This window comes from Cryptotermes secundus, unplaced genomic scaffold (genome assembly GCF_002891405.2).
Source record: "Cryptotermes secundus unplaced genomic scaffold, Csec_1.0 scaffold1726, whole genome shotgun sequence".
NCBI lineage: Eukaryota > Metazoa > Arthropoda > Insecta > Blattodea > Kalotermitidae > Cryptotermes > Cryptotermes secundus.
In genome coordinates, this window is record NW_019739254.1 from 112,330 (window position 1) to 136,775 (window position 24,446).

Consider the following 24,446-nt stretch of genomic DNA (forward strand, 5'->3'; position numbering starts at 1 on the left):
AATATTAAGATGGAAACTTCCCTTGTACATTCATAAATTTGTTCTCATGATGCCGCACACTTGATGCCAGCCGTCCATCTCAAGCAGTCACTATAATGACTGAGCTATCGAGGATTAGCAATGACAATAGCCGAAATTCTTACAAAGAAAGCCGTGTAGACGCTAGTCATATCCCATGTTATGTTCAATTAGGTAGCATACTTGAACCCATTAAGTCATAAAAACGCCAGACAGCGGTTGATGTCATTAACGTGTTCTGAGAAGCCTACTGCTGGACACGCAGCATTTACATTGAAACATGTCACGCGTCTGTCCCTGACAGACCTGACTCATAAACCGTATTTTGTCTTCTGCCAGTCTCTGGAGTTAATTCCGTTCAGGATCAGCAATTATGACTCTCACAATTAGTACAATGAAGGTCGTTCCGTGGCTCAGCGAAGTAGCAGCACCAAACACAGGGTTTTTTTTTATTGCTAGTGGGGTGGGACTAAGTCCCTTGTACTGCGGCCACTTCTGGCCTGTTGTACCAGCCCCAGATAAAAGGTGAGGGTGACTGTGGAGCAACTGGTTGGCAGGGGAAACCGAAGTACTCGGAGAAAACCTGCCCCAGCGCCACTTTGTCCACCACAAATCCCACTTGTCCAAGCCCGGGATCGAACCCGGTGGGAAGCCAGCGACTAACCGCTTGAGCTAGAGCGCGGCCAACTCCCATTCCGGTTCGCATCTCTACTTCCCCGTCCAACAGACCGCTCGGTCTACAGACTCTGTGTATTTATTCTTTGCCAGTCAGTTTTATAATTGGCTCCATACTGTTTTACTATTTATTTGTTTCTGTAGTTCATTGTTTTCATTTACAGTCTATAGATAATGGCCGTCCGACCAGCGTTCCAGCACATTTTAATTCATTCATTATATTTCCGTGTAGTCCCTGCCTCTGCCTCTGAGTTTACTTGACTACATGTCCTCCAGCCTTCCGGTCTATATTCTTTCTCATTTCTTCTTTCCTCTTATTTCAACTTCCTACACTGAAATAAATGAAATTATCTTCTTTCTTTGCTTCTGCCTCCTTTGAACTATAAGAAACTCAGGCAACGTTCCACTTTACACCTGATCAAATTAAATAAACATGGCATACAACAGACCAGTCCTGACCGATTAAACTGAAAAATGTTGTAAGTTTCAGTGAGAAAAAAATGTATACAGAGACAGGCCAAGATACGCAGTTTCAATTTCGGTACTGTGGGACGAACAAAAATAAAATAAAACAAAAGATCATTTTTACAGTCCAGTGTGAAACCGCTTAATAAGCAAGGCAAATATATCAATATATTTTTATCTATCTATAGCCCTTTCTTGGGCCTTGGCGGCTTTTTCAGTTTGATCTTTTACACAGTCGGTACGACTCCCTGGACGGGGGATCAGCCCGTCGTAAGCCCGTTACCTGCACAAAGAACAGCACAAACAGAATAAACATACACAATCATGCCTCGAGTGGGATTCGAACCCACGATGCCAGTGTTTGAGCGGGCGGAGACAGTTCATACATTTAATCTAGTGAAAATGTTAAATACACAAAACTTGTTCTTAATGTTTTATATGCCGAATAATTCAGCCAGATATAAAATAGAATGAGCGCCTTCACTGTAACAGCTGATATATTTCAGGCTCTTAACAATTTCCTGCAATATACTCCGATAACGATCTACCCCGGGGATAGCAGAAGTCAAGTCACAAGTGTCACGGCTGGATTGACAGTCTCTTCCTGTTCGGCTGAACCTGTGTCACAGATGACATTCACACGGGCCACTGATATATTTCATTTCGGCCTACAATGAAGTCGGGTTAGGGAGCAGGGCTACCCTGTACATACGTCAAACAGCCACCTTTTTAAACTGGGTACTTCATTTAATTTTAATTAATTTAATTTGACGTTCATTTTCAAATTTAGAGATTATACAGTTCTAAGTTACTCTCAACAATCCGTCAACTCCTTTCTCAACCGAAAACTCAAAATAGCATACACAACTATTTACAATGCATTACTATCAACACTAATCACTAATTTATTAGTGGTTTCTTTCTTTACAAAATTTCAATGCTGCGAAAACCTGCTTCCATCATATAAAAATCCTTTTTCATAGTTTATAACATCCTTTGTACTCATATAACATTCCAACTATTTAAAAGTTAAAATTTAAAACTTCAAATAATAGTACATTTATCTATTAAATTACTTGAATTTTATAAAACATATTGCGTACAGCTGAAAGTGAATGTCTGTATAGGTCTACTGGAGGCTGGGAAGTGCATAGTAAACAAGTAAAATTACTGATTAAGACTAGCACGGAGATGCATCCAAAATCCAAATATCACTCAGGAATTAAGAAAGTAAATAAACAAACATATTTTTTTTAATTCGCTTAGTGGGGGATGGAGTCCAACTGGGTCCACTCGACACGGAGGCCACTGATTGGCCTATTGTAGCCTGCCCCGGGTGATTATGATGATGGAGAAACTGGTGAAATGAAGATTGGCAGAGGAAACCGAAGTACTCGGAGAAAACCCGCCACAGCGCCACTTTGTCCACCACAAATCCCACTTGACCAGACCCGGGGTCGAACCCGGGCCGCCGCGGTGGGAAGCCAGCGACTAACCGCTTGAGCTATGGAGCAGCGTAAACGAACATAACTTGAACACCTTACCGATAAAACAAGAATAACACACATATATTGATAACAATTTCAGGTATTACAAAGCGAACGGGCCAAAATCGTTACGTTTTGTGTACATTTCGTAACTTGGTACAAACAAGAACACCTAGAGATTCCTTGTATCAAAAAGCACCTTGCTGATCCAACAATTTTAGTTCCAAGTTTCGGAGGCATTGAACTACAACAACAACAACAACAACAACAACAACAACCAGTTGATGTGACTAAGCTATTTGCATGTCTCTTGTCAGCAACTGTATTGAAAATGTTGTGTTTGCCCACTGGGCTCACTTATTGGCGTTAGAATGAAGATGTGTGTACAAGGTCGCAGTTCTACTGTCCTCGCTCACGTTGTACAGGACAACCTCGTTACAGCAAGTTCGAGCAATTCAGAACTCGCTTAAATATAAACAAAAAATTGATTTACGTCTTCGGGACAAAGAGAAACGTTCCCTGAAAATAAGTGTCTTGAAGAGAAATCAAAGTCGCCGACATTTTAAATGAAGCCTCGTGTAATTCATTCACCTGTTTTTGTTCTATTAAACCAATTCATTTCGTCGTAAGTTGTTAACTGTATAATTAATTCAGCATAAGCCCAAAGAACATCAGGATATTAAGAGACAAAATACTCAAGCTGTGAACAATATTAAGAGTGTATCACGTGGAAAGAAAGCCACCATTTTGCCTAGATCTCTCCACAGGTGAAGTCCGCAAGCAGCTTACATTTCCACTGAACCCACCAGGGGCGAATGGCACACGAACCGCTTTACTATTGGTCACAAATATTAGCTGCACATCCTTTCAGAGACACAAGCGAACAAGTTACTGACCATGAACTTAAAAAGACGCAAAACGGGCTTGAAAACGATGCTGTATCAACAGCCGAGATTGTCATGCTGGTCATTCTGGTGTAAGGAGTGCCACACAAACCAGAAACCTCCATACAGCGTGGCTAATAAGCTTTATCCACCCTGAACTGTATGTAATCCGACAGGAAGACTGGTCCCGGACGATTGGTGACAAGTTGTACCTAACAGGCATAAGAAACTCTGCGCGGGTAGTCACCATTTGCGCACATTGATTTTCTTCGTCATCATCTTGTTTTCATTCTACAGCTACTACGGGATTATTATTATCATTACTGTGACATGTAAATCCATTGCTAGGCAACGCCCGCAACACGCGGCCAACAATATTTGAGCAGTGTTTTCTTTGTGTCCTGTTCCTTAATTAGTGACGCATTGCCAATAAATTGCTTTGCACAACGATATACCGGTCAAAAAATTCATGCGTCACATTGTCATTTATTAAACCAAACCTCTAAACGTTACTATTTATCCTAAATAATACCATTATGATATGTGTTCGTATTTTTTCCAACAGGGAATGAATATCTCTGCAATCCGAGAGCCTGCAACAAGTTGGATTGCTGTACCAATATCTTCAATCTATCGCCGATTTCAGAGCCGGCCGTGCTCCAGTTCCCACGTAACAAAATGCATGATGTGAAACAAGTAAGCAGAGTTTATAAGGAGCGAACTCAAGCTGAGGACACAATTTTAATACTGAGTAATTAAATAATTAAATACATGAAGCTTAAGAGTTACCCAGTTTGTCATGGCCGCGCCATAGTTCAAGCGGTTAGTCGCTGGCTTCCCAGAGCGGCGGCCCGCGTTCAAACCCGGGTGTAGTCAAGTGGGATTTGTGGTGGACAAAGTGGACCTGGGGTAGGTTTTCTCCGAGTACTTCGGTTTCCCCTGCCAATCTTCATTCCGCCAAATTCTCCATCATCATAATCACCCGAGGCAGGTACAATAGGCCAATCAGTGGCCGACGTGCCGAGTGGACCCAACTGGATTCCACCCCCCCCCCACTATGCGGATTAAATAAAAAAGGATATTTCTTTTGTAATTTCTAAAGGGATACTCTTCTTGACCAAACACTACGGCGTTATCCATATTTTCGTAACATTACGAATATCTCATACGATAAACAGCTTGTGCGGAACTTGTCTACCAGCACTGTGTCTTGCATGAGGGGGCCGAACTCCCACTGTGTAGGATCCGAGGTTGTCACAGGAGGAATATGAAGTGTGTACTGTCTTCTGTCACATAACAGCATGTAGTCCGGTGGAAGTTATCTCTGCTTGCTGGTTTCTTCCTTGGTTTATACTTTGACCCTGAGGATGGAGGCGACATGTCACTCTGAAAAGTCGGTTGACTCTTAACGGACGGACTATATCATTGAAGAAAACTCTTTAAAACCTTTCTGTTCCCACTAGAATGAAGTTGAAAAATGTAAAATGGGAAAAAAGGAAGTCATCCGTGCTATGAAACATGAACAGGCATTTCTGTTACTGTCTGAAAGCTCAAGGCATGAGAAATGCAGCAGTTGCTTTCCTTAAATGCTTTCCACGTAACTGGCATGTCAGATCAACTGTGGGGTTCTATCAATTCACATCTATACGAAAAAGGTAGAGTTCTATCCCTGTAACAGGCCGTGGAGGCCCATAGGGTTGTGAGATGTTGAGGTTCCCACATTTTCTAGACGATCGGCTCACAGATGGCGGTAAGGTTGTCAGCCCTACGCGCCGCCCGCCCTTTGCCCCCAAGAATATTCCTGGTACTCATTTCTGTTAGAGGTTGAGTGGATCCCAGGGCCATAGTGCGGCTGGAAGCATTAGGTCAATTAAAAAAATCCACATAATCGGGACTCAAACTCGCGACCTTCCGTCTTGTAGCATAGTGCCTGAAACAACTGCGCTACGGCGTGCCCCCTCGAGTTCTATTAATTGCTGTAAACCAACAGAAACACAATATAAACTCTTACGTAAATGAACATGGGTTTACGCGTAATCTTGAAACAGATATCAAGAAATATTTTATATCTCCATTACACCAAGACATTGAACAGCAAACCAGATCCATTTATCTCATGATTTCATAATCACTCCCTTCTACAACTGGCCACATACGAGAGATACCATTTGGTAATTTGTGAAAGAGGAACGGTAACTTTCTCCTCTTACAAGAAGACATATTTATTCGTTATGCAGAAGCTTTTAATTACTAACATTCAGTATACAGGATCCAAATTCTTGTTTTAAAATTTCGTCACGAAAGAGTTTAGCCATAAAGCGTAAGCACGTACCTGGGCAAAAACTATAATTAAACACTGGATTAAATTAAAAGAAAAATGAATTCTGGCCCGTTCGCTATATTACTGCCTCTAGATTTTAAATTCATGAAAGATAACTCTTGGTACTGTGCTATAAACATAGTCAAAGAGGCAGGGTGGAGTGGACAGGCACACGGATCGACGAGCAACAAATCCTTCTCTTACGACATAAATTTCATCACAATATGTGTAGAAAGTTTCTAGAGTCACAACAGCGTAAAAATTTCTTTTGTTGAATTTTCTCTAAAGTCCGCCCAAAATTTATGTTCAGCATAAACACGTGTTTCATTCTTCTCCACGAAACTTGCTCGAAACAGTTTCAAAGAGTAATATTTCTCTATTCATTTGTTTAATCACTTACAAATCCACAGTTAATCGAAATTCATCGTAAATGATTGCATAAACTTTGGTATAAAATGCGCTTCAGATTGGCTGAATACTTAAGACGTTACGAATGCCCTTCTTCCTCAAAATACTTTTAATACCGGTAACTAACTTGTCAATTTCTAAGGTAAAGTCCAAGGTTACCTTATATATATAAACTTCTATACTGAAATATAAACATATCCCGCGAACTTCCGATGGTTCTCATAGAAACCTTATGCTATAGATACGTCCTGCCTTTCTATATCATTCTGATTTCGGAAGAAGGGGTGAAAGTAATTCACATGCCTTCGGCTGGACACTAGAAAACTGTGTTCCTCAAATCGTCCTGCATATTCTCTAGTTCTGAATATCCGGCTGCTGGCACCGTCCTTTCGAGAATATCTTGTTGTGTGTAACGAACTGCCAATGTTTGTGTGAGAAACTTGAGGCTGTAGTTGGATATTTACTCTGGCAATGATTCAGCTGATGGCGGCGAACTGAATGCATTTCCTCATTCATGGTTAACGACCCCTGTCTCTCTTTTCCTTCTCTTTCTTTCCGAATTCCTTCCTTTCGTCTTTTTTCTCTTTGCTTTTTACTTTTCATCTTCCTTCGTTTCTTTCTATTTAGATGGAGCAACATTTGCTTCGCCAGCATAATGAAAAATCTTTCCTACTTTCTTTCTGTTCCTTTTATTCTCTGTCTCTTTCCATTCTTTCTTTCTGTCTCCCTACGTTTCTGTCCGTTAAGATGAGGCAATATTTTCTTTGCCAGCACAGTGCAAGACTTTCTCCTGACAAATGTTGTAAGAAAGTATTCCAGATACTAATAAGATGTAATTACAGCTACAGTCATATTTCGGGATGACCAAACAATCGAGATGAACGTTCATATACAACTGGATCTTCCATTCCGGCCCGCTCAGAAATGGTACATATTAAGTTTGGACTGCGCCGGTATTCTGACAGCACCGTACAGGCCCCAGACACGAGGGCGGGAGAAACTTACACTTAAAATACTTTTATGTTAGAGAATGATATGACTACACCGTTCAGTGTGGCTCAAGTGCGGTGCCTTTATATGTTTCGGCCAATTGATGACCATCTTCAGAAGGCAACAAACAAGACGTTGAGGAAACTACATAAATCATAGTACATCAAGTTCAAAGCTGTCAGAAGTTTTATATAAAGATGTTAATTCAGATAAAATGTGGTGAGTTAAAATATTAATAAATTCTTTAAATGTAAAATCTTAAATCGCTAAGTTTCGTGCCTCTTCTGTCAAGGGGAGTCTGGGTAAATTGCCGTCCTTGAAGGTCCGGGCACTATTCTTTCTTCTGGTTAAGAGTAAGTGTTTGTTGTTAAGCTGTTAGTCTTTTCGTTGTTTGTTGAAGCACACAGCTTAACAACAAACACAGACTCTTAACCAACTATATAAAGAAGGGAAAAAACACTGCTGAGGCACTCAACAAACAACAAAAGGGCTAGCAACTTAAAGGCCCGTCCACATTACTCGTGCTCGTGCGTCAGAAGCTTACCGCTGCCGGAAAATCAGGATCTNTCTTAACAAACACAGACTCTTAACCAACTATATAAAGAAGAAAAAACACTGCCAGGACCTCCAAAGGTGGCAGTCTACCCAATGTCCCATTGATAGAAGAGACACAAAGACACAAAACTTAGCGGTTTAAGATTTTAAACATTAAGAATTTTATTAATATTTTAACTCACCACATNTTAATATTTTAACTCACCACATTTAATCTTAATTAAAATCTTTATATAAAACTTTGGACAACTTTGAACTTAATGTACTATGGTTTATGTGACGGTAGTTTCCTCAGGTGTTATTTGCCTTCTGAAGATGGTCATTAATTGGTCGAAACATGTAAAGCCATCATATATATATATATATATGCATTTGAGTCACACTGGACAGTGTAGTCAAATCATTCTATAGCACTGAATAGTGTGGCGGACCAGAATGAATAAAGTTAAGCTTGTTTTCTTTTAAAATGGACATACTATAAAACAAGCGAATGTAACCGCACTAAAATGTGGGGGGGGGGGAATTCAGCGTCTATTTCGACCTTCACACAAGTTTTTGCTTTTCATTCTTCGGTCAACTTCGTGGGCGAATTGATGACCCCATTTGAACACTCCGCATGTCCTGCCGGAAGTAGACATTCTGCTTCCGGAGAATGTACCCGACAAGAATGGCGCTGAAACTTATGGCAATTGCGAACTTTAGATACAGACTGAGGCAATATGTTCCTCCAAAACGTTCGCACTCACGTACAAGACTTCACGGTCTCATAACCCACGCCGCGGAAACCTGAAGTATTAAACAAAAGTATAAATAACCATAAATTCCAAAAGTACAATTTAAAATAAACAAATAGCGTTTCACTGGCGATCCTTTAAGCTGAAAGCCTGACATGCGTAAATTTAATTTACCTTTCTTTTTGGCATGATTCATATTGTCACGTGTGACTGATATTTGGGCGTCTCTATTAGAGTCTCACTTGGTTACAACAGTTCACACATTTGACTCCTTCTGGATAATGAATCTCCCACTGTTGTCTGGATCTGCACTAGCCTCTATTCTTCTCTTCTTTATCCTTCTGTATCCTTCTGCCGCATTCTGTCCTCTTTTGGTCACTTCTCTCCCTGAGGTAGGTTCTGTTCGAACCGTGTGGAGTTCACCTCTTTGAAGCGCTCTCTTTTTGCGTCTCCCATGTAATGCCAGGTTTCTGTATCCGTTGCCTAGGAGACGTCTTCAGCAATTTCTCTGTTGTCGCGAGTATTGAGATCTTCGCTACTATTTTTATTGCTAGTGGGATGGGACTAAGTCCCTTGTACTACGGCCACTTCTGGCCTATTGTACCAGCCCCAGATGATAGGTGAGGGTGATTGTGGAGCAATTGGTGCAATGAAGATTGGCAAGGGAAACCGATGTACTCGGAGAAAACCTGCCCCACCGCATCTTTGTCCATCACAAATGCCACTTGACCAGACCCGCCCCCTCGCTACTAAGTAACCGAAGTTCTATTTAAGATTTGAGGTTTTCACGGCGGTGACTATGAAGAAAGCAGTCTTCTGGGATTTGGCACCGTGTATATGTGGTGTTAACCGACGTTCCTCCGAAACGTCGGTTAACACCACATATACACGGTGCCAAATCCCAGAAGACTGCTTTCTTCGAAGTTCTATTGTTGACCCCGTTACACGGGGTTTTCCGGTTCCATATCTTAATTCTATGAGCAACCCGTGACAGTATTTCACATGAAACTGCTATGCTTTAGAAAATTGTAATCTAAAAGACTAAGGCGGGCGGTTATGTGGTTACGGCGGAGGCAGTAAGTAATACAGAATTTTGGCGGTGAAACATCTTGGAAAACATCCACTATGAATAGCGAACAAATAAAAGGATCACACCAAAGCAGACCTCTAACAGACACACTGGCAGACGTACAGTAGGTGGATGTAGCTCAGTATCAAGCCGAATAGCAGGTTTTGGTATCTGGAGTTTTAGAACTTCGGATTTTTCTGCAACAGTTTTAATTACAAAACAGAAATTCCCTACCAACGCGATAGTAGAAGCTCTCTTAATATAACGTTCGTGATCATGACAGTTATTGTTCGGAGCTGAAACTCTGCTAATTTATTTATTCTTTTTCATCATTTTTTCGCCCGTGTAGTACTTCCAGTTGATCGTGACATGCGAAAAGCCAAGATAATCCTCTCTCGGGATAACAAACATCGGAGATGGAAGCGATAAGTTTTTAAAGACCCTGAATCAAAAACCGAAGTTCACAATGTAAAGGCTGTTCCGAAGGATGCCGCCGAAATAGCTGGATTTATTATCCGCGGTTTATCGACCATATTGGTACAAATATTACGTTTCTGGACATTATCCATCATCATGTTTTATTTCAAACAAAAAGTTTTGGAATCCAGTCTCCGGAAAGTTGGGTCTTAAATAGAAAGAGAACGGCGTTTTCAATAAAAAAAGGACCCGGAAACATAATATTGTATTAATGTACAATCGTCACAAACTTTCAGATCTTATCTTATCGTGGAATTCTCCGCGTGGAAGATGTCGAATCAAGGAAATCCTGAATCAGTACAGGCGGTGTCGAGATGCGATACAGACACATTCAGACTCGGAAGCCAGGCGTTACCTAGGGCTCATAAGAGGAGAACACTGTGTTTGTGTTTGTTTACCCACAGCCATAAACACAGTGGCCCTAATTTTAAAGGGTCGTACCTACACAATAACTCTAATCACGTAAAGAGTCATGCTGTGGTCTCACACCGTGTAGTCTGGTAGCTGATTCAAAATATTCCTCTGAATCGCTGGTACCCACCTACCAAATTACACGGTTTCATAACCCAGAGGACCACGTCTCCTGTTGGTATGAATGTAACACGCTTTGAAATGAAATCTGTGTAATTTAAAGACAAGTCCTTGAAGTTGATGTTGGCTGTGGAAGACCAGAGGAGAAGTGCCAAACCAAGTTGTAGCAGCTCATTGAGAAATAGGATGCAGTGTGCCCCATTTGTCAAGCCTTGATAAGTGTGTTATCGGATTTCCGCGCGGATAGAGAACGTTATCATCCGACTTTCCACACATCTTCCGGTGTCAAGTTAGGAATATTCTGCTTTGTTAACAAGCGGTCGCTAAATGTCGCATGAAATTCCTTCAACTTCTTCACCATTCGGTTCCCGCCCGCCAGCAGATCCTATCTCCGTCACAGACTGCTTCTGCAGAGCGGAAGTGACAGCATAAATGTTGCCAGGGTTACACAAGACTCGACTTACCCAACTGTTCCATGTGGCACACACTAGACTGTCGAGATGCACAAAAATCTGCGTACAGAAACACAAAGCAGCTCAGTGAGTGAATGAACGCGGCCAAAAGCTGCCTTCACTGTGCCGAACAGCATCAGGATTAAGTTAAATGTAAGAAAGGTAAAGTTCTGAAGGTCCACGCCGTGAAGAAGTACGGAAGAGTGGACTATTCGTGACCTCGGCAATAGATGGAGAGGTGGTACGTACCGCGCACAGGCCTCTGTACGCCCGGGGAAGCTGTCGGATGGCTGGCTGAGTGGGTCCCTGGTCCTATGTGTGGAGAAGACAGAAATCTCTTACTCCTGCCAGGAATTGAATCCTGGTCGTGCAGCCTGTAGCCCGTCACTGTACCGACTGAGCTAACCCGGCATATAGTAGGATTCACTCACTCACCCATGGCGCTGAGTCCTTCTTGAAAAACTGCCAATTGTGCAGCTACTCAAGAGCTTCCCAGGATTTTGTGGAACCCGAAGGTTCATTACCGTGTTCACAAGAGCCCTCCAATGGTTCCTATCCTGAGCCAGATCAACCCAATCAAATCATCTCATCCTATCTCTTTAAGATCCACCTACGCCCTGGTCTTCCCAGTGGTTATTTCCATCTGGCTTTCCCACCAATATTCTATACGCATTCCTCTTCTCCTCATACGTGCTACATGCTCTGCCCATCTCATCCTCCTTTATTTGATCATTCTAATTATACTTGGAGAAAAGTACAAGTTATGGATCTCCTCATTATATAGTAGGACCAGGATACGAAATTTCAATGAATGTCAGTTTTCTATTCCTACAGTTTTTTTTTCTGTTTTTCGTCACTTTCACTGCTTTCTACTAAGCACAAACATGCACAAACACGCATACATATATACCTACGTATAATATAGTAACAATTTCGATTTACGCAAGGCGTTCCGAAACGAACGATTGCGTAAGTCGGGGAGCTTCTGTACGCTCGTTAATAACACAGCAGAAAATTTGAATCTAAATTAAAAATACACGTGTACACATTTCGTATACAGCTTCCAAACACGTACATGTATTCCTTCTTATAGTAATAAGAAAAAGTAGATAATTCTGATAAATATGAAACGTGGAATTATGGCATCTGAATAATAAACTGTCTAGGCAGAAACCGACGGTTCAGTACCGATACTACCGGAGTCCGCCAGTGAACAACAACCCAACTGCTTATGATCCATCTTAATGTTATCGTCCCATCAACTCTGTATTGCAAGTGCAGGCTCTTCAACAAAACGCCCCCCCCCCACACACACAAATACTGTGTTGTCACGTGTACTAGTGACTAAGACCGCCTCTTGTTGTCTAGTGGTCAGCGTTCCTGGCTACAGACCCAGATGTTTGTCTTGTTATTAGTGACTAAAGACGCAAGTTAGGAACGGTGAGCCTATTTAGTGGATATTCACTACTTGTAACTGTAACTAACTGGAATTCCTCTTTTATATTCATTTATTACCCTTATTAGCTTTTTCGATGATTTCCATGACCGTTGATATTGGTCCGTATTGATGACGACTGTTTAGTATATGTTGGGTGTAAGCAGATTCATCTCTATTTAATCTTATGTTCCTTATGTGGTCGCTATATCGTGTTGATAATTTCCTTCCTGTTTGGCCTATGTACAAGTATACTTGATGGCAACTTTGGCAAGTTAATTTGTAAATACCACTTTGCTCGTATGGGTTTGTGTTGTGTTTTTCTTGTAGTGCTCTGCCTGTTGTGTGGGTTGTTTTAAATGCTATCTTAATATTAGCTAATAAGAGTAATATAATGAATACAAACGAGGAATTCCAAATATACTACTACAAAAAACAACAAATTGACAGATGAACAGAAACAAACAATCAAAACAACATGTTTGACCTTATTATACATCACTTGAACACACCCTCTTCAAGGTCATAAACACAGCAAGAATATAATACGAGACATAGCACCATTCAAAACAGTACAAACGACACAGCAAGCAAGTAAACTACACTATTAATAATAAGGTAAGGCCTAACTAGACACATTAATAAACCTAAAAGCATTATATATAACTATATAAGATAGAATAAAATAAAAAATAATATAATAATATATTTACAGAACATAAAATCAAGAGAAATAAACATCTCCCACCATGAGGAGGAAAACAACATGACCCAATGTCGGCTCAGGATATTTTAATATAATAACTAATTTTTACATGGACATTTTAATACAATTTTAAATGCATTGGGAGGCTCCTGTATGGAAAAGTGAACACAATATTGCGTGCAGTGGAAAACCCCAGTCAGAATAACCAGGAAATACACTAAAAGAAACATCATCATAAGTAAATCTACACTTCAAGAAGCGCCATTGTGAGTGCCTAAGACAAACATCAAAACCAACCGTGATAAAAAATTTATATACTAAGCAGTAGACATAGCTTAAGTGCATATTGTTAAAATACCTTATGTGACAGTATTTCCTTATCGTAGAGGTGCGCCTCTGAGGATGATTCTTTTGAATCGAAACATGTAAGGTGAATGAGGACTGAAGAGTTGTAAACTCGTATATCACACTGGAGTGAACATTGTCCACTCTGCCACATCAGTATTATTCACCAAGTCTCAAATGGAACAACTAAATGTAGTCGTCGTGATGGAAGGTAAACTTATGGCCACAATATTGTGACGTATAGACCAAGTGCTAGGTAACGGCTCGATAAACATATTCCAGCAGAGACCGATTCTAGGTAAACAGCCCAGCCTGTTGCTAAGTAAAGACAAAAAAATACACGTAAACAGTAGACATGGAAACCGCCCCGAGGATATTATGAAAGCCTTTAAAATGTTGAGAAAATTCGGAAATAAGAAGTCCCGTATAGATATATAATGATTTCATACTCTATGAGAGAAATTCAGTCGTAAGACATTGCCGCCGGCAATAACGTCATAGCGTTATGACGAAATATCTTTATTATCAGCGAAATGGTTCGATTCTTTCTCCCGGATGGATACGCGACAAATTCAGTGACTGCTTGGCATTTGTTTCGCCCCAATTGGCCTTCCTGCATAGGAAGAAGAATAATACGTATTATACAAGAAAACGGTTAAAAATTGGGTGAAAAATTACCGTCCTGTATTCGAAATGATAATGGAATGTTTCTGTTTCAGTACTGTTAAGAGGTTGGCTACCCTGTCACTGTGACCTACATATCCGGTGTACAGTCGAGGTACGTCTCTTTCCTGGTATGAAAAGGTCTTTATAAATAATAAGACGGTGTTTTGTGTGTATGTTTATATACATATGTGTACAAGTTCTGATTAATTATCTGCCTGAAAGTATATCTTAAAAGATTCAGTGAGACAGTGCAAATGGTAGGCTTTAATGTGTGTATTATCCTGGACGTGTAATGGCGAGTGCACCCAATTTTACAAACTTGTGCTTCCTCTGATCCACAACGAAATCGAAGTGGTTTTTCCCTCTGAACCATGAAACTGAAGTATGTGTGAAGGAAGAATACGCCATAACGTGCATTTATTGATTTAACGAAAGAAAGTGCATATAAGATTAGTGGGTGTGTATTGAAAAACAATGTGTCTTTGAGGTTATTCTTGCACTGTTATTAATAATCCCGTGTGAAGTACGCGTAGGTACAGTGACTTGCGCAAAATGTGTTTTAGTGGTTATATGGACAAAAAGTGAATTCGATTTTATGAGTGCATATATGGTATATGATACACACACCGTCCCAAGTGCAAACAATATATATTATATGTCTTTGATCAAAGACATATAATATATATTGTTTGCACTTGGGACGGAGTGTGTATCATTTATCGTATAGAGTGCAACAGGATGCTGAGATAAAATATACATGGTATGACAGAAAACAGGGTGTAGTTTTGGTATATACCGTCTGTATATTACACGTGTAAGTCGGTTTTTAGTCAGAATGATATATTTTTTTTTTTGCATTCCTATAAGTACTTGTAAGAAGAGGGTGCAAAGTGAATTTCTAGTTCCGACTCAAGAAGTTATTTTTGAATTTATATCTTAGTTCTGCGTGACGGAGATTGGTGGGTATAATGTATGTTCTTTTGGTCCAAAGATTGTCGAGTGTAAAGTGAAGTTCAAATTCTCTAGCGTCACGTTATATTTTTTGTGTAATATATACAGTGATGTGTAGTGAGGTTTCAAGTGAGCTGACATTCTTTTAATTGTATTTTATAGTTTAGTGTAGACCGTATATAGTAAAGTGTTCGTTTTTGTTTTAATGCTTTGAAGAATGTTGAATGATATTTTCTTATGATCAGATCGTAATCAGTGATTTCCATATCTAATATTTGAGCACTAGTATTGTGGGGTGGATGCCTTTCATATAAAGTATATGTATATCCATCACTTGTGTCGAAAAACGTAATAAAGTTAATAATGAGAACATTCGAAAAGAGAATATTTCGCGAACTGTTGGAAATTGTAAGAGTCAAGGAAGATAACTGTGATATCACGCACTTGAGAGCGTTCTGAAATGTCAATATTTCGAGAAAAAAATTCATTTACGACCATTATAAATATCGTAATATATTCCAGGTTTCATAGATTACGTAGAGTTCAACAGAAAAATATATGCAAGAGTTTAACATGTGAGAAAATTCGGAAATAAAATGTCCCGTATAAATATATAATGATTTTATACGCTATCACAGAAATTCAATCGTAAGATATTGCCGACGGCAAAACAGTGCTCAACTCAGCATAACGATGCGCAGCAGTCATTTGCGCACACCTTACATAATGTAGACTCACAACCTAACATTAGCGTGTATTACCGAGCTTCGCCTCACCAAGGTAAAAAATGGATGCGCAGTAGTCACCTAAGAGTGACGTCATTTACGAAGCTGCTATTTAACGGAACGTAATTTAGGACTGTCGTAACATGGAATATAAATCGAAATATGACGTTATGTAAAAAATTGAGCGTGTTGACTGTTTTCCCCCCCATAATATTAATCTATGCTCTTATATTCCGAGGTTATATTGCTACGTCACAGCTTAGATTGTGTCGAAAACGCCGCTCCCACCTCACGAGTTTGGGCATCCCCCACGGTGATACAAATGATTACTGAATATCACATATTATGGCATTATGCTGCCCTCCAATGGCATAACGTTATGACGAAAAATTTTTATTATCAGTGAAATCGTTCCCTTCTTTCTCGTGGATGGATACGAGACTAATTCAGTGACTGCTTGGCGTTTGTTTCGCCCCAATTTCCCTTCCTGGATACGAAGTAGAATAATACGTATTATACACGAAAATGAGAAAAAAAATAGGGTGAAAAATTACCGTCCTGTATTCGAATGTTTCTGTTTCAGTACTGTTAAGAGGTTGGCTACCCTCTCACTGTGATCTTCATATCCGGTGTACAGTCAAGGTACGTTTCTTTCCTGATATGAAGAGGTGTTTATAAATAATAAGACGGTGTTTTGTGTGTATGTTTATATACATAAATTGCACAAGTGCTGATTAATTATCTGCCTGAAAGTATATCTTAAAAGATTCAGTGAGATAGTGCAAATGGTAGGCTTTAATGTGTGTATTATCCTGGACCGCGTAATGGCGAGTGCACCAAATTTTATAAACTTGTGTTTCCTCTGTTCCACAACGAAATCGAAGTGTTTTCCCTCTGAACCATGAAACTGAAGTATGTGTGAAGGAAGAATACGCCTTAACGTACATTTATTGATTTAACGAAAGTAAGTGCATATAAGATTAGTTGGTGTGTACTGAAAAACAATGTGTCTTTGAGGTTATTCTTGCACTATTATTAATAATCCCGTGTGAAGTACGCGTAGGTACAGTGATTTATGGAAAATTTGTGTTTTAGTGGTTATATGAACAGACAGTGAATTAGATTTTATAAGTGCATATTTAGTATGACAGAAAACATGGCGTAGTTTTGGTATGTAGTGTGGTGATTAAGTTTTCAGTCAGAATGATATACTTTTTTTTTGCATTCCTATAAGTACTTGTAAGATGAGGGTGCAAAGTGAATTTCTAGTTCCCATTGAAGAAGTTATTTTTTGAAATTATATCTTAGTTCTGTGTGACGGAGATTGGTGGGTATAATGTATGTTGTTTTGGTCACAGGAATGTCGTGTGTAAAGTGAAGTTCAAATTCTCTAGCGTGACGTTATATTTTTGTGTGTAATATATACAGTGATGTGTAGTGAGGTTTTGGAGTGTTTTCAAGAATGTTGAGATATCCATTCATCCACAGTGGATTCAAAAGTTTCCCCTTTTATGTACATATCTTGTTTGCATGAAGAATTCTTGCTTATAACAAGGTGGTATGCTAAGTGAGACACATGTTGTCATTGGTGTTATGCTGGCAATCCTGTTCAATGTCAGCGTAAAATGTGCACAGTGGTGTGTAGCTTATGTGTTATAGCATGAAGAATGGTGGCAAGTGATTTGTAAGCTACATGTGTATTTCGGTGTGATAGACAAAGGATTGCATTCTTGCCATCTATTAAACTGCTTACAGAATCACATTGTTTACAGGAAAGCACGAGTTGTTAGAGCTGACAGTCTTTTAATTGTATTTTATAGTTTAGTGTAGAACATATATAGTGAAGTGTTCGTTTTTTGTTCTAATGCTTAGAAGAATGTTGAATGATATTTTCTTAGGTTCAGATCGTAGTCAGTGATTTCCATATCTAATATCTGAGCACTAGTATTGTGGGGTTGATGCCTTTCATATAAAGTATATGTATATCCATCACTTGTGTCGAAAAACAATAATAAAGTTAATAATGGGAACATTTGATTACATTTCGTAGATTACGTAGAGAGTTTAACAGAAAAATACGAGTATATGAACGAGTGACTCTGGGGCCAGTAGTTCAATTGGTGAGAGGCGGTCCAGTCTGCATTGAGTCCTAGGCAGCCATGGGGAGATCGGTTCGGCTGAAGATTTATCGTGAGTTATTGTAATTAATTGCAATTACGAGTGATTGTACAAGGAGTGAGCAATAAACACAATTACCAATCCAATCCCCGTCCTAATCGTCACACACACCCTTGACAATATCAATCTTAGGTCCACCAAACGTACCCGAAGAACAAACACAAAAAATATGCCCACTCCAACTGGAAATGATTTCTATGGAGCGCTTGATAAGCTTGAAACTAAAGTTGCAGATGTGCCTTTCGATCCGCAGTTCAGCTCTGTCAACTGTGAAACTGAAGGCTCAAGAAATCACCCAGAAAGGATGTACGCTGGCGTCACCCCTCCGTGCATCTGGAAATACAGGATTGGCTGACACGGAGTTACTGAACTTTGCCGGAATAAGTATACTCGTGCATCTAGCGGGTGGTCTCTCAACAGTTCAGCATTTTTATTCTGGATAAAGGCATCTTACATAAAGAAAATGCACCACGTCCTTATTTGAGAATAGAAGCATCATTTCTATGCACGTGTGAAGATGTTCAGATGTAAAGGCCCACCATCTATTAGCATTCCGAATATTGATTTACTTAAACGTGAAATACCATGCTAACAACAGTCCACCACTAGACCGCATCTTCAGTCAATGCAAACCGGTTTACATTCTCACTCCAAGTTTCTTTGAGATTCATTTCAATACTGTTCTCCCATCTATGTTAAGGTCTACCAAGTAGTCTCTCTCCTTCAGGTTTTCCGATTAAACTGCGACATCTCAAATGCTCTCGTCTCGTTATTCTCGACTTGATCAGTATCATAATTTTTATCGAAGAGTAAAAAATTATGAAGCTCTTTATTATGTAATATTTTTTTTTCATTAGCTTGTTACATATCCTCGCTCACATTCATATATCCTCTTCAGCACCCTGATCTCAAAAGAGTCAAGTTAAATCGGTCAGGGCTTACAGCAATTAGGTTAGATGACAGGGATTTCAGTCTTGTCACAAAGATATTCTCCCCTTACTGGCCCTGGGGCCCACCCAGCACCTGATGCTACTTCCCCGGAAGTAAAGAAAACCTCAATTCGCACATAAAATTAGTTTTAGTTCTCTTCAACTATACGTTCTGCGAAACCATCCACGCGGACACTAGACGCCTCGGCACAATGAGAAGGAAACAGTCTTTCAGAAACATGACGGGAATTTAAATTTGATTTCTCGGTTAGTAGCCCGCCCAGCTAAACTTGTTACCGCATGTACTAGTTATTTAATTTGAATTTCTGGTTAGCTGCTCCCTCCTCCCCATTTGCACATTCTTTTACTTCACAACACATCTGCTGGACTCTCGTGTGAGGAACATCTGCACCTCTGTTGCTGCTGAAGCTATCGTCAAGCCCATCTTATCACTTTATAACATTTACATTTTCTAACATCTATAATAAATTCTATTGCTGAAAGGAAGTGTTCAAAGTAATTTGTATCATATTTCAAGCAGCACACTATTAAGAAGAAAGCAGTCTTCTGGGATTTGGCACCGTGTATATGTGGTGTTAACCGACGTTTCGGAGGAACGTATCGCCCCCATCTTCAGGGTAGAAGAAAAAGTATAAGAAATCTGCAAGCGACAACACCGTGAGAAACCCGTTTCNGCTATTATTTCACAGAGAAACAATTTCCAGAACTTCATCTAACAAGAAGGTAAGTACAAAAACGAGATTTCCTGTTGCAGGGCCAACGCTATATTAAATTATAGTCACGTTTGTTACACAGCATCAGCGCATTCTTATTAAAACTTCAACATGATAATTAAACTAATGAACATTATTCTTAAGTCATCGATCTTAACTTTCAAGACAGGAAAACTGAAAGTTTGGCAGTGATGAATCGGGCCCACATACTCAAGAAATATGAGGAAGGAACCGTAAGGATGAATTTCATGAAGAGGAGGGCAGATTAATGCTACTAGCTTCAATGTGCTAAAAAAATCTAAACTGGCCCAATCCTCAGCCTTTCTATGCAAAGTAATTTACTTCAAAGGAGCAATAATCCGCTTCTTTCTTCGCGGTTTCATTCCTGTCACTGGTCCTGCCTTTCAAAGCACCGCTTCTGTCGGAAGGCTGGTCATTCATCAATGACTCATCAGCTATAACAATGGGTGGTAATAATAACCAGCTTCGTAGAACAAAGTCCTTGAGAACGTGACAGTTGCCCAACCCGCCTCTAAGGCACCCGAAGGTTCATTACCATGTTCACAAAATCCCACAACTTTACTCTATCTTAAGTTCCAAAAATCCAGTAAAAGCCCTTACACATTCTTTTGAGGCCAATTTTAATATAATCCGTATACATATAGTCTCCAGGGAGCACGCGGTAGCGTAGTTGGTTGAGTCACTACGCTACAAGCAGAAACGTCACGGGATCAAATCCCGATGAAATCATTGAATTTTTTTTTTCAATTCACCTCATCCTTCCAGCCGCACTATGGCCCTGGGGTCGACTCAGCCTCTAACAGAAATGAGTACCAGGAAGAATTGTTAGGGGTAAAGGGCGGCCGGCGCGTAAGGCTGACAACCTCACCGCCATCTGTTAACCCATTGTCTGGAGAAAATGTGGGAGCCTCAACATGTCACAACCCTATGGGCCTCCACGGCTTGTTACAGGGATAGCTTTATCTTTCTTACATATAGTCTTACAAATGGTCCCTTCTTTTCAGGCTGCCCAACTGAAACTTTGCATGCATCTCTCATTACCTGCATGCATGCTATATGGCCCATCTCATCCGCGCTTTAATCTCTATAATAGTATTTCACGGACCGCCTCTGTGGTCTAGTGGTCACAGTTCCTGCCTATAGATCCAGATGTCCGGGTTAGATTCCCTGCGCTACCAGATTTTCTGAGAAGTAGTGGGTCTGGAACGGGGTCCACTCAGCCTAATGAGGATAATTGAGGAGCTATCTCAAGGAAATAGCGGCTCCGGTCTAGAAAATCGACATCAACAGCCGTGGGGATTCGTTGCGCTGACCACGCGACACCCTCTATCCGCTGAAGTTGGCACTAACCTTCGCCGACAAGCGGCGGTCGCTCGGTCGGTATAGTTCGGTTGCGGACTCATGCCACGGAGTTTGTTCTTCTGTTGTTTGTGTTTAGTCACTAAATGCGTATAAATAATATTATGAATTCCAAAAGTAGATAAATGCCAATTTCCCGCGTTAAATCGAGGGTACTGTAATGTTAAATCCATAAAATATGTTTATCAAGTATGTGTATGCGCGTGTGTGGTGTGTGCGTGTACATGCGTGTGATATCTGCTTTCGTTTGCTACTTCTGGATATATGCCCGATAGCTATGCCCATGAATTTCGATACGGATGAATGCAGCCCGAGTTCAGGAAATGCTGTCAATACAGTTACGGTGGCCTCGTGTGACTTCACAATTAACATTAATTATAATACGAATCTACAAACTTAAAGGGACCTACTGGATGCAGCACGTGAACCTGCATAGTATCAAATTATTATTATTATTTACTTACTTACTTACTTATGGAGCTGAGCCATTCTTGAGGAGAAGCCAAATCTGCAGCTACTCAAGCTACTCCCAGCATTTTATGGAACCCGAAGGTTCATTACCGTGCTCACAAGAGCCCTCCACCGGTCCANATAAATTTTATAATTTTTTCTCTAACAACATTTACACTAATCCTCCAGGATATATTGCTTGTAAAATAGATTACTATGTCTTACATGAAATTCTCAGCTAATTTTAATTCATTTAATTCCTTACATGTAAACAGATATAAAGGCGGACTGTGGCACCACGAAACGAATAAGGTAAAGGTGACGGTAAAGCCGTCCCTGTGCTTAATTAATTACGCGCATGCCATTAAGATGTATGGTGGTGGAGATACAGCTCCACAATTCTTGACCTCTGTACTAGACGGAGCTGAAGGGTCAGCTTCACGCCCTGGCAGTTTAACTCCGCGGAAACAGCCCCCGGTACCCATTGGATAGGAGGCTGGGTGGGCCCCGGAGCCAATCTGGAAGTTATGGGGAAGAAAAGAAATATCTCGCCCCTGCCGCAAATCGAACCCCGGCCGTCCAGTCCGTAACTCGTTGCTATACCGACTGGCTTCCCACCGCGGCGGCTCGGGTTCGATCCCGGGGTCTGGTCAAGTGGAATTTGTGGTGGACAAAGTGGCGCAGGGGCGGGTTTTTCCGAGTATTTCGGTTTCCCCTGCCAATCTTCATTCCACAAAATTCTCCATCATCATAATCACCCGGGGCAGGTACAATAGGCCAATCAGTGGCCGCCGTGCCGAGTGGACCCAGTTGGACTCCACCCCCACTAAGCGAATTAAAAAGAAAAAATCGATCCCGGCTCCTCCTTTACGGATAATACAAATCACAAGTTTCTAATACCGTTACATCTGTCTCAACTGAAATTCAGATTAAACTTCCGGTTACTTCGTCTGTGCATCGTGAGGCTCCTCTTCCTGTAAAGTAATGAGGTACAGGGTACAAGTTCGACCCTTTCAAGCATAGTTATTAGGTTATTAAAAGCGAAACCCAGCTTTAAATCGTAACGTCTTTGAAATATCTTCGTTAAGTTGAATTTATTTTCTTTTCATGAGGTATATCGTTAAATTTGTTAAAATGTTCGTAAGCTCGGGGTTCCGTATGCGTTAAATGAAATGGCTGTCGCAATTTGTTAGTCCGTGCAATGCTCATAAATACGAATTGTTCGTTTCTTGAAAGTTCATACGTAGAGATTCGCCTCTATAGTTTATGCACCACCTGCTATAACATTAAAACAATTATACAGTCTACTCACAGAGTGTGCCGTATGATTCTCAGAATCAGCAGCGAATATTTCCGTGAACATCATTACCAGTCAGGATTTTTAATGGACACACGTGTTTCCTGTGAGGTAGGAACTGAATTTGTAAATAGTATTTTGACGAAAATCAGGATTCAGAAGGTTAAAATAAGACCGGCAGTTTGCGGAATATTATCTAGTCTATGCTGGCACTCTAATTTACTAATATCTGAAAAAATATGTATTAGAATTTTCTGAAACCAACAACTGCAGAGAGCTGTTACACTGGCAAGATTAGGAACCTTCATCCCAAACGCAAGTGAATGGCCACTGTATGAGAATACAACAAAGCTTTCACTGTTATCACGGCGTCTGGAATATTTCAAATACCAATGCTGGGAAACTATGTAAATTAATTAATAAGCCTTGAAATTTAACATATGTGATCAAATACAATTTTTTATATATTGTGAAATTGGGAACTATGTACTTCGCGACACTTACCGTAGCGTAATCCTCTCCAACCTGAGAAGCGGCCAGTGTATTTCGGTACGAACCTTCCTCTTCCAGGCACATTAGTGTCACTATGGTCACTACCACCACTAACACGATTACTACAGTTTCTCACTACACAATTATTCCTTCTAGTGTAAGTAGAACAGAATGTAATAGCTGGGATGCACGCAGCGGGGTGATACGTGAACCCTATGCCGCCAGTTGGACGCGCGGTCTTCAGGCCGGCAGAACACACACACAGCAGCACAAGATGTGCGACTAGCCTCTGCCAGCATCGCGCCATCTCTGCCTGGATCTTCAGCATCCCTACTCCTTTACGCACGAACACGATGTGCGTGACCCACGAGCTCTTCACGCACATACGTGCATATACAGTATTATCAGCGCGCCTACTTACAAAAATAAAGTAATTAAAAACCTTTTAAAAGCTAGGCCAGCACGCTGCATTAAACTTTTCACACGATCCTACATCCAACAGATCCCTGAAGTTACTACAAGTTTTGTATCTTAGAAGATACAGAATCCAAGCCGCCTTATAGGAACACTAATTCGTAACATCGGTTACAATTTTTGGCCAGTTTCATAAAAGGAACAGAAATATTCCTCCTCTATTATCATAAAACATCCACCTTACATTACCCCTTAGCCATCCTCTTAGTTCAGGACATTCTGACAATTTTGACAGACATACTGTAATCGAATGTCAGTCCGAAATTCGCTGTCGCCAATTTATCATGCGGTAACAATTTTACGAAGAGAATATATTAATTTATAGTCCTACATACGACCAATTAAAGTGTGTTCCCCTTAAAGTACTCAATAAAAGCAATAGCTTTAGCGAGTTTTTCCTCAAGGAGAGCACGCTAAGAAGAAACTCCGTCAGAAATTTCTGCAATTGAGTGGCTGACAGGCCTTATAGGGTTAAGGCGACAGCACACACGAACCGAGCGTCACACAGGGGCGACACATTTTATAACCCTTTATTCTTTTGTTACTATATTAAATTTATTTTCTGCTGTCTTCTGTTGATGCCGTGATCATGATTACGCAGTAATGAAAATGTGTCAGG

At 40.4% G+C, this 24,446-nt stretch overlaps 1 protein-coding gene and 1 long non-coding RNA gene across 2 annotated transcripts in view; one reads left to right on the forward strand and one right to left on the reverse strand.

The window, feature by feature from the left end:
* LOC111871913 (laminin subunit alpha-1) overlaps positions 1 to 24,446 on the reverse strand; it is a gene marked incomplete at its 5' end in the record, with an annotated part of 161,617 nt that overhangs the window by 101,866 nt on the left and 35,305 nt on the right. The window lies entirely within an intron of this gene.
* On the forward strand, positions 16,442 to 19,434 carry LOC117282912. The gene is made up of 3 exons (XR_004513837.1): positions 16,442 to 16,535; positions 17,944 to 18,083; positions 18,325 to 19,434. It is a non-coding gene; the product is annotated as an uncharacterized LOC117282912 (long non-coding RNA).